We start from the raw sequence: 12,215 nt of genomic DNA, 5'->3' as shown, positions 1-12,215 counted from the left end.
CCAACCAACGCAACCTCACCGAGCAGACGAGTCCACTGATGAGACCGTGTCTATATCTTTCAAGAATATGCGAACTCCATCCTGGCTAAACCCAGGATGGATTGTAGGCAAACTAGTCTGTAGGTTTCATACTGGGTCCACATTTTGCCAATATAGAAGACAGGGCACGATTGTAGCCATGTGGATAATTTAGTTATAGCTACCACACGGTTTTACACACCCAAATAAGAGATAATATCAATAACCGGATTCGGAGTGAGACGTCTGCTACCAAAACCCGTACTGGCCATATACACACTGCCCTCATACGAGAACCCTCCACCCTCTCCACTAGCACCCCATTACTCATGGAGGATTTGTGGGGTTGAGTGGACATTGACACAAAGCACCTGGGTTGGTAATCTATTTTGGTGGGACTGACGGAATAAGATCGCACCTCTCCACGGCAAGCTCCAGATTCACGTACCATGCGGAATTCCCATGGCGCTTGCAATCCACGAAGTTGGAGACAATGTTTGGTGGATTACGCGTCGAATGTAAGCTGTGGCTGGGACTCTAAATCAGATCACTGGGGTTAGAGTGCAGTGCAGTGCTAACCACTGCCACACACTAAGAGCTCCTAAACTACTGCAAGTATAATGTTGCACGATTTGCAATGTTAAATATTGACCTTGGAAGCCCAGCGGATGAATGATTTGTTTTTAATTTAAGAAAATAAAATGATCTTTATTTGATTAGCTGAAGAATGTATATTAATTGCACCCTAATGCAGTACGTAAATAAAGTGAACCATTTGTCAATGGTTTGGGTGAATGTTAATAACAAAAAAAATCAACAGTATTTGCTTTAAAATAGAAAACAATGAATGACCTTGGAGACCACCTGGGGAATTTATCTTATTTTTGTACTGCATACAGCAACAGACTGTGGATGTATGTAACACATGAATAAATATTATGGAAATGGGAGGCTGGCAACGCTGGAGATGTGGGGGGGGGGGGGTTAACTCGGAAAAATAGACCAGTACCCGGCAGATATGATGGACACAACCATACATTTGTATCCATCTTCTCGGTTGAAGTTATGGCTATGTTTATATATCTAGATGGCTTCATGAACAAACCTTTGATAGTAGCCAGGTTTGCAGAGTACCTTGGTCTCGGAAAAAACAATATCATGCGAGCCCACAGCGTTATCGCAATGGTCAGCCACGGCAGAGGTATTGGTTCTGCCGTGTTTCAGATCTGCCTTGTGCTCGCGAACACGGTCCGAGACATGTCGTTTCGTTTCCCCAATGCTACCGCAGCCACAACTCAGTTTGTAGACTCCAGGATATTGCATGTCAGGAATTACATCCTTCACAGAGGGGATTAAATCACGGATTTGTGTACTGTATTGAATCGGACCTGGATCTTGTGTTTGTTTAAGATTTTGGAAACCTGCAGTCACGAAAGCTTCAAATCAAGATTGCATGATTATGATTATTTACGAGCACTGTGTGCGCATTCTCGCTGGCTACCCACGTGTCCACGCATCTGCTGTGTTCTGTTTCGCTCCAGTCGGTGAGATGTTGTGCTCACATTGTAGATCGTTGATTCTCTATGTTGTAATGTGTTACAAAATGCATGTGCTGTCTGTGTCACGTGGTGATGCTTTGCGTGGTGTATTGTGACGTTTATAACGAAGACCGGGCCCTCCCACAGCAATGCAGAATTGTATCCACCACTTGGCTGAAGTCCACCAAGAGGAATACTTGATTGTAATCACTCACCATCCGCACGCTCGCTGGTCCCTGAGCAAGCGGAGGGCGATGGAGGCGCTGGGGGTGTTTGAGCGCGCAGCGCTGTCAAATTGGCGGCCGAAGTTCGATTCCGGGCCACGGCTATACCAGGCCACGTCGCCAACTCGCACTGAGCAGCATGGGTGAAGTCCCGACCAGACAACCCACGACCCACGCGGCCTGTGGAGGCGGCCTTCGTCAAGCAGTGGATTGATCATGAACTGTATAATCGATGCATTATTAGAGGGGGTGGGGTGGTTCGCGATACGGAACTCAGCTTCGACTCTGTGGGAATCAGTCCTGCGCCTCGCCTCGCCCCCCGCTCCCACCACCCCGCCCTTCACCAACCCGCAACTGACCAGCGTGGTGAAGTATGGTCGAAAACCCCCATGACCGACAGAGCGCGGAGAAAAGTCCTATCGCCCGTCGGCACGACCGCGGACAAAGCTTCGCGCACTCTCTTGGTGGGAAGGGTTGAGAATTGGCTGTGGAAAAAAAACGAGAGAGAGAAAACAACAACAAGGCTGCGGCATCATCTTCATTGTGCAGTGGAGACACGTCGTCCCGCGGTGATCTCTGTGCCCCCGTGCGAGAGGAGACAGGGGCTGCGGGCGTGGATTGGGGCGTCAGGGGCTGTGATTGATCATCCCTCCTCGCATGCCGGCACCACCCCCTGCGCCCGGCTCTGGCTCTCGGCCCAGGGACGCAGTCACGGGGGCTGCGGGGGCTGCGGGCGCGCCGCCCCCACCGCCCGTGTCCCGTTATTCCAGAGGCCCTCTTACAGGGGTGGTGGGGAGTGAGTGCAGAGCGTGAGAGAGAGAGAGGGGGGGAGAGCGCAGTGCTTGCGTGGTGAGTGTGTGGCTTGTGTGTGGGAAGGGCGGGAGAGGCTGCGTTCCACCGGACACCCGGGATACACGCGGCGAGGCGAACACACGGACAGACACCCCGAGTACACACACAGACTGGCTGGCTGGCACAACACACGGGGAGCAGGGCAGGATGACACGGCACACACGTGGGCGCGTGGACACGTAGCTAACGCGGACACGCAGGGCACACTCGGGGTGTTCACAGACACGCGGTGGCACTGCGTACTAGCACGTAGACGCGGATACACGTTCACGTGGAGCAACGCATGTGGACATAGCAAGAGAGAGAGAGACACACCAACACACTGACATCGCGCAGACACACCCACCATACGTAGAGATACACCGACACACCGACTTATTAACGGGAAACATACACGAGCAAATACGCGAACACAGGCACACGAAGACACGCACGCACTGACATATGTACAGAATTACATACATGCCACTGGGGCACGTAACCGGTGACACGCGGACAACAACAACAACAACAACCGCAGTTTTCCACTCAGTGGCTGACGTCAACACGGCGCTTAAGCCAGGCTAGGTGCACTTTGAGGCCACGTGAAGTATCGAAGGTACTAAACACTCAGACACTAACACACGCGCACAGACGAACACGCGAATACTCGCACACGCCAATACACTCACGAATACTCACCACACACTCACGAATACTCACCACACACTCACAAATACTCACCACACACTCACGAATACTCATCAACACACTCACAAATACTCACCACACACTCACAAATACTCACCACACACTCACAAATACTCACCACACACTCACGAATACTCATCAACACACTCACAAATACTCACCACACACTCACAAATACTCACCACACACTCACAAATACTCACCACACACTCACGAATACTCATCAACACACTCACGAATACTCACCACACACTCACAAATACTCACCACACACTCACAAATACTCACCACACACTCACGAATACTCATCAACACACTCACAAATACTCACCACACACTCACGAATACTCACCACACACTCACAAATACTCACCACACACTCACGAATACTCACCACACACTCACAAATACTCACCACACACTCACAAATACTCATCACACACTCACGAATACTCACCACACACTCACAAATACTCACCACACACTCACGAATACTCACCACACACTCACAAATACTCACCACACACTCACAAATACTCACCACACACTCACGAATACTCATCAACACACTCACAAATACTCACCACACACTCACGAAAACCCACCACACACTCACAAATACTCCCACACACTCACGAATACTCACCACACACTCACGAATACTCACCACACACTCACGAATACTCATCAACACACTCACAAATACTCACCACACACTCACGAATACTCACCACACACTCACGAATACTCACCACACACTCACAAATACTCACCACACACTCACGAATACTCATCAACACACTCACAAATACTCACCACACACTCACGAATACTCACCACACACTCACAAATACTCACCACACACTCACAAATACTCACCACACACTCACGAATACTCACCACACACTCACAAATACTCACCACACACTCACGAATACTCACCACACACTCACAAATACTCACCACACACTCACGGATACTCATCACACACTCACAAATACTCACCACACACTCACAAATACTCACCACACACTCACAAATACTCACCGACACACTCACGAAAACCCACCACACACTTACAAATACTCACCACACACTCACAAATACTCACCACACACTCACAAATACTCACCACACACTCACAAATACTCACCACACACTCACAAATACTCACCACACACTCACAAATACTCACCACACACTCACGGATACTCATCAACACACTCACAAATACTCACCATACACTCACAAATACTCACCACACACTCACGAATACTCACCACACACTCACAAATACTCACCACACACTCACGGATACTCATCAACACACTCACAAATACTCACCACACACTCACAAATACTCACCACACACTCACGGATACTCATCAACACACTCACAAATACTCACCGACACACTCACGAAAACCCACCACACACTTACAAATACTCACCACACACTCACCGACACACTCACGAATACTCACCAACACTCACAAATACTCACTAACACACTCACGAATACTCACAAACACTCACCGACACACTCACGAATACTCACAAATACTCACCGACACACTCACGAATACTCACCAACACTCACAAATACTCACTAACACACTCACAGATACTCACAAATACTCATCACACACTCACGAATACTCACAAATACTCACCACACACTCACGAATACTCACCAACACACTCACGCTCACCGACACACTCACGGATACTCACCACACACTCACAAATACTCACCACACACTCACGGATACTCATCAACACACTCACAAATACTCACCACACACTCATCAACACACTCACAAATACTCACCGACACACTCACGGATACTCACCGACACACACTGGCACGCAATCACAGCAGCGTCTCGTTGGGCCCTCGTTGATGAGCCGGTGTGATCGGGCCCGCCCGGCCTCCCGCCCGCGTCTCGCACACCACGACCCCGTGGCCCGTGGCGTCGCGCTATATTTAGTCAAAAGCCATCGGAACGAACCGCAGGAGCCTCTCTCATCCTCTGGCTCGCGATGCGTCGCTTCATCATCGGCCGACCGGGGATGACTTCCCTCGCCCTCCGTCTGGTGAGTCCATCCGGGGCCAGTGTCGCCGCCAGCTCAGCGCCGTGTTATGTGGCCACCGCTTTGAGTTTCGTGGTTTGTACCTCGTGCGACACTGCGAACGCGGTTTCACGCCGAGACATGTGCGTTGATGTTTATCGCTACAGCCACCGACTTGCCTCTGGCTTTCCCCGGCAACAGGAATGTTTGGTAGTGACTTTCGCAAAGTATTGTGACGTGCTTTGGGATCTTGAGGACAGGGTGCGGATTCAGCCATTTAAGAGCAGTTACCGTGCACGTATACAGACCGGGTCCTGTGACCCGGCTACCGTGTGTAGTCATGCCGGGTACCGTGTGTAGCAAGGCCGTAGCCATGGAGTCAACATTGGGGGGGACCAAATCTTCCAGGGGGTCTAGGCCCCCCCCCAGAAAAAATCTAAATTTGAAAACAAATTTCCTGCCATTTCCTGCCTAAAATATAAAAAAAAATGCACTAACACATGGGATGGACTTTTTATTTATTTTTTTACGATAATTTCAAATAGTGTATTGTATTACATTGATCTGTTTTTTCTTTTTTACATTTTATTGTTTCATTGTATGTAATGACAGAGATTAGGGATTTATAAAGTACAACCATAACCACAATCATATAATTAATCAGAAATCTATGCATTGTTATATGAAGACAAGTCCAGATATTGTGGGCAAGGTTTAGCAATTTTTTAAAATATTGTTTATAGAAATATATTGGGGGGGGGGGCATTTTGAACATATTTGAATATTGTTTGTCACGCCTGATGATGATTGCTTGTGTTGCAATCGAAACGTCGTAATTTATTTATTTCTGTTTTTTTATTTTTTATTTAAAAAATTTCACCTAGGTGACTTTACCGAAAGAACCAAAGAGTATGGATCCTTGCAGTCACTAAAACTTCACATCTAGAAGGGATGTGTCCCCCCCAATAGAAATGATAATTACGACCTTGGTGTGTAGTCAGTGCCGGATTAAGCGAGTGCGGGGCCTGTCGCATGTGTTATAACGGGGCCCTAAATAAATAACATATACATATTAATACACAAAAAATTTACTTACACAGTAAAGTAATTGTATTTTTCATTTGCTATACAGCCAGATAATACGACAAATCGTTAACCTTAAACACCCAGTAGTTCATAAAAGATGAAGGCAGTTTTGTACTATAATACTAGAGCAAGTGCAGAATCACTAAACCGGAATTGATGCTTGAAAGCTTTTGCTCCTAGGATAATCCGGCACCGTGTGTGGTAATGCCAGCACCGTGTGTGGTAATGCCAGCACCGTGTGTGGTAATGCCAGCACCGTGTGTGGTAATGCCAGCACAGTGTGTGGTAATGCCAGCACAGTGTGTGGTAATGCCAGCACCGTGTGTGGTAATGTCAGCACCGTGTGTGGTAATGCCAGCACCGTGTGTGGTAATGCCAGCACCGTGTGTGGTAATGCCAGCACCGTGTGTGGTAATGCCAGCACAGTGTGTGGTAATGCCAGCACAGTGTGTGGTAATGCCAGCACAGTGTGTGGTAATGTCAGCACCGTGTGTGGTAATGCCAGCACCGTGTGTGGTAATGCCAGCACCGTGTGCGGTAATGCCAGCACCGTGTGTGGTAATGCCAGTACCGTGTGTGGTAATGCCAGCACCGTGTGTGGTAATGCCAGCACCGTGTGTGGTAATGCCAGTACCGTGTGTGGTAATGCCAGGTCACGTGTGTGGTAATGCCAGTACCGTGTGTGGTAATGCCAGGTCACGTGTGTGGTAATGCCAGGTCACGTGTGTGGTAATGCCAGGTCACGTGTGTGGTAATGCCAGGTCACGTGTGTGGTAATGCCAGTACCGTGTGTGGTAATGCCAGTACCGTGTGTGGTAATGCCAGGTCACGTGTGTGGTAATGCCAGGTCACGTGTGTGGTAATGCCAGCACCGTGTGTGGTAATGCCAGTACCGTGTGTGGTAATGCCAGGTCACGTGTGTGGTAATGCCAGTACCGTGTGTGGTAATGCCAGGTCACGTGTGTGGTAATGCCAGCACCGTGTGTGGTAATGCCAGGTCACGTGTGTGGTAATGCCAGTACCGTGTGTGGTAATGCCAGGTCACGTGTGTGGTAATGTCAGTACCGTGTGTGGTAATGCCAGGTCACGTGTGTGGTAATGCCAGCACCGTGTGTGGTAATGCCAGCACCGTGTGTGGTAATGTCAGTACCGTGTGTGGTAATGCCAGGTCACGTGTGTGGTAATGTCAGTACCGTGTGTGGTAATGCCAGGTCACGTGTGTGGTAATGCCAGTACCGTGTGTGGTAATGCCAGTACCGTGTGTGGTAATGCCAGGTCACGTGTGTGGTAATGCCAGGTCACGTGTGTGGTAATGCCAGGTCACGTGTGTGGTAATGCCAGTACCGTGTGCGGTAATGCCAGGTCACGTGTGTGGTAATGCCAGGTCACGTGTGTGGTAATGCCAGGTCACGTGTGTGGTAATGCCAGTACCGTGTGTGGTAATGCCAGTACCGTGTGTGGTAATGCCAGTACCGTGTGTGGTAATGCCAGGTCACGTGTGTGGTAATGCCAGCACCGTGTGTGGTAATGCCAGGTCACGTGTGTGGTAATGCCAGGTCACGTGTGTGGTAATGCCAGGTCACGTGTGTGGTAATGCCAGGTCACGTGTGTGGTAATGCCAGTACCGTGTGTGGTAATGCCAGTACCGTGTGCGGTAATGCCAGGTCACGTGTGTGGTAATGCCAGGTCACGTGTGTGGTAATGCCAGCACCGTGTGTGGTAATGCCAGTACCGTGTGTGGTAATGCCAGGTCACGTGTGTGGTAATGCCAGTACCGTGTGTGGTAATGCCAGGTCACGTGTGTGGTAATGCCAGGTCACGTGTGTGGTAATGCTAGGTCATGTGTGTGGTAATGCCAGTACCGTGTGTGGTAATGCCAGTACCGTGTGTGGTAATGCCAGGTCACGTGTGTGGTAATGCCAGTACCGTGTGTGGTAATGCCAGGTCACGTGTGTGGTAATGCCAGTACCGTGTGTGGTAATGCCAGTACCGTGTGTGGTAATGCCAGTACCGTGTGTGGCAATGCCAGGTCACGTGTGTGGTAATGCCGGGTAAATTGTTTCGTGACATTCTTGGTCACATGTAGGGGAGGTGATTCGGGGGCATTTTCAGGTTGAGTTTGACGACTCCCCGCTCCAAGGAGTTGTCGACGCGAGCGTCAGTGCCCTCCTCACCCCGCCAGGGGCCATGGGGACGGATGTTCGTGCGAGTCGACTGTGGCCCTCTCTGTGTTTCCGCCAGCGAGTTTGACCCAGCAATGGAGCGGAGTTGGTGGGTGGCGCACGAGCCCAGATAATGAGGATTTGTTTTTTAAATCACTGCTTGCTTCCGTCTGCCGTGAAAATTAGAACAGCAACAGGATATACTAGAATGACGTACGGGCCAAATGACCCTTCAGATCAGAGGCAATCGTCATTATAGTAGAGGAAGTTGGCCGGATAAATATAATCTCAGTCGATCTCTCTTCCCTCCCCTTCCACGCGTACTCTTAAGAACGGCCACTTCCCCCAAAACCTCAGCCTGGTGTATATTTTGATTCGATCTGTTTCCCCATCTTCCACCTCTCATCGTGCAAAGGGCCACTGCGCCGCACCATTATCTCCTTGTGCATCCCACGTGGCCGCGCCGTACAGCTCCACCGATTCGGGTTTTTTTTTCGGTTTGTACCGCGCGTATTGTTTGGCATGATGTCTGACGTTTCACTCACCGTGCTGGGACCTTCTTCGGAAACTGAGCTGAACCGAATTGAGTTCCTGAAGATGCTCCCATTTCGCATGGAACACACACAGGAGAGATATCCAATGGCTGTTTGACCGGTGGAGAAGGTCAATGTTCAAAGCGAACGGGGAGAGTTTATATTTGGGTACGGCTGGCATTTAACAGAGGCGCCGAGGCGCACACACGTGTCCTGGTGGCTATTTAACCCCATCACCTGCGAGACTAATTGTGACTGTGCCCTAGTACTGTGTAAGTATTCATCACCACCGACACCGCTACAATCGTAACGCACCCGTGTAATCAATATTGTACAGCACTTACAATCGTCTGGCGGAGCGGTGGTGCAGTGGTTGTGACCCCAGCGACGTGACTTCCAATCGTGGCCGGTCGCGGCTGACCTCACGATATTTAAAACCAGCCCCCCCCCCGCCCCCCACTCCACCAACCTACAGTGACCAGCGCGGTGAGGTATGGTCAAATAACCCCCGTGGCCGACACAGCTTTGCAGGGCTTTTACCCAGCAGTGGAATAACAAAGAGCTGCAAATGATCAGCTAATCAAAGAGTGTATCAATTGTGGTAGACACGCTTATGAATATTACGTTATCTCGTGTCATAGCAACGCTAGTTATATTGCTTGTTTTCAACATCGCCAACAGGCTCGTTTCTCCGCCTCCTGTAGTCAGTCAGTCAGTCGAGATGCCTGCAGCACGCAGCGAGCAAGCGGCAGTCACCTTGACCGCGCCTTGACCGCCACCGAGCTGAGTTAACCCCAAGGGGACACTCGCTCTCAAGGAACCTCTCCCGTTTCCTTTGCGACACAACATGTGATCTCAGCGAACAATGCAAGTGCAGGGTTTGTGAGCGTGTGTGTGTACTAGTGGGAGCGGTGGCACAGCGGTTAGCGCGCTGCGCTACAAACTCGGCGACCCGCTCACGGTCACCACCAGTGGCGATTATCGAAGCCGGAGCTGGGCCTCTCCTAGGCCGACGCAGCCTAAAAAATTAGTACCTGGTGCGGGGTGTAAACATTTGCACTGGAGAGACAAAGGCGGCCGGGCGTGGTGCTGGCCACCCACCCCCTCGTGTGCCGTGCTGACCTTCAAAGGTGCTCGTTAACAGCACTTGCCCCAACAGTCTGTTAAGGCTATACGGGGGATCTTTGTTGTGTACATGTGAGTGTGGGGAGCGGTAGCACAGTGGTTAGCGCACTGCGATTGGAACAGTGCGACCCGAGTTCGATTTCCGCTCACAACCAACATCAGTGCCGAATGTCTAAACCGTTCCTGGGCCTCCCTGGGGTTCAATCAGCCAGTACTGGTGTGTGGCACAGGGGAGACAAAGGCGGGCGGGCGTAGTGCTTGCCCAACTACCCTCCTTATGCTCCGTATTGGCCTTCATATGGGTGCTCAGTGAGACAGCACTTGCCCAACCCTCTGAAGGAGGCTATACGGTGTTGACTGTTTGTGTTTGTTTTGTGAGTTGCGCCCTCCGAGGCTCACTTTCGCTCTCACACGAGCCACGACGACACGAACGTTAAATCTGCCGTGAGCCGCGGTGCAGTGCGAGAGAGACGAGGAGAGGATAGAGAAGAGTGAGGGGCGCAGCGCTCCATCCGTGCGGGTCCCGCAGTCGACGCCGAGCGGTGCACGTGTGACAGTGCGCGCGCAATCACACGTGCGCGCGCAATCACACGTGCGCGCGCAATCACACGTGCGCACGTGCGCGCGCACGTGCGCGCGTGCGCTATCACACGCGCGCCCAGTTCCACGCGTTTGACTATCCACGGAGCGATGTGCCTGCCACCAATTCCTTCGCTGTGTTATTGCCGTATTCTCCGCATTTTAAGACGCTCTCGGGTTATAAGACGCACTCCGAAACTGCGTCATTGAAGTTTAACAAATCTGGTCACACGCACACACCTATCGGATTATAGGAGGCACCCTCAACGTTTGCTTTAATGAAAGGAAAAAGGTTTTAATGGGTCTCATCATGGGTAGAATACGGTAGTAGGATCCGATGTTCAAGTATACATGCAGCTCCTTTTGTGAATGCCCTGCAGGATTGTGGGGGTTATTTGGCCACGTGGGCCAGTGGGATTGTGAGCCCGTCTGTGCGGACGTTTTGACTGTTTTCCACAGGTACCGACATACAAAACGTGACTCTACAATGAATTGGCCCGATGCAGGATCCTCCTGAAAGAGAGTTATGGGGCTCCGTGAGGATATCTTGAAGACACGAATATCGTGATGAATTTTCAGTGTTTTATGTATTTTGCATTGCATAAGGTTATATTGAGCATGTGATGTTCAATACAAATAACTACATCCTCACCGGGTGGCATGAAGCACATTAGTCCACATATATACAACCTGACACATGCAGCAGAGTCTTATTGTCCCGTCTTCCTGCGTTGTACGCGGGATAATTGAAGTACATCGCCTGCCTTTGCTACACAGGGCGATCCACTTACAGACACCCCACTAAACCAACGTATACATCCCAGAGAAACGACATTATAATGAATAATCTCCACACGCCTTCCACCAATCTCAATGGACGTATTACATATGTTTACACTCTCTGTAAAATATGCAGCTATCGCCTTCACGATATTCCTGTTGAGAAGATGGTCATCAGAATCAGTATTGAGAAAATGAAAGTTCGCTATTGTACATCTTCTTACGCGTGCGCGTAAGAAGATGTATAATATTCATGCTATAGCTTAATATCATACTGCTGTTAAAAAGTATGACTCGATTTTCCTGGCTGGCTGCTATCTGAGCTCCTCTACACATCAACAACAAGTGTCTTGTCAGTGGCTGCGGGCCGTTACCACCGAACTTAGCTGGGTAACTGGCTGCACGGGATTTTCCGTATATCAAGTAAGCGCTGAAACCGTGGAAGCAGCTTGTAAGACATACAATAGACATCGACACGAAAGAGGTGGCAGCAACGAATGCAGAACTCTGAAATAGCTCCAGAATTTCGATTTAAAGCTTTCGTGACTGCAGGGA

At 50.0% G+C, this 12,215-nt stretch overlaps 2 protein-coding genes across 8 annotated transcripts in view; one reads left to right on the top strand and one right to left on the bottom strand.

Annotated features, from left to right (window-relative positions):
* LOC144941184 (mesoderm induction early response protein 3-like) overlaps positions 1 to 5,316 on the bottom strand; it is a 30,827-nt gene extending 25,511 nt beyond the window's left edge. For 5 of the 6 annotated variants that reach the window (XM_078867751.1, XM_078867757.1, XM_078867750.1 and 2 more), the window contains exons 1-2: positions 5,176 to 5,316; positions 1,772 to 2,265 (exon numbers count right to left, since the gene is read on the bottom strand). The gene's annotated coding sequence lies outside the window, so the exon portion shown is untranslated. The remainder of the gene's footprint in view (positions 1 to 1,771; positions 2,266 to 5,175) is intronic. The other variant, XM_078867752.1, reaches the window with a different exon arrangement.
* LOC144941183 (interleukin-6 receptor subunit beta-like) overlaps positions 5,285 to 12,215 on the top strand; it is a 91,263-nt gene continuing 84,332 nt past the window's right edge. For both annotated transcript variants that reach the window (XM_078867749.1, XM_078867748.1), the window contains exon 1: positions 5,285 to 5,419. The gene's annotated coding sequence lies outside the window, so the exon portion shown is untranslated. The remainder of the gene's footprint in view (positions 5,420 to 12,215) is intronic.

This window comes from Lampetra fluviatilis, chromosome 24 (assembly GCF_964198595.1).
Source record: "Lampetra fluviatilis chromosome 24, kcLamFluv1.1, whole genome shotgun sequence".
NCBI lineage: Eukaryota > Metazoa > Chordata > Hyperoartia > Petromyzontiformes > Petromyzontidae > Lampetra > Lampetra fluviatilis.
This window is presented reverse-complemented; position numbering and strand designations above follow the sequence as displayed.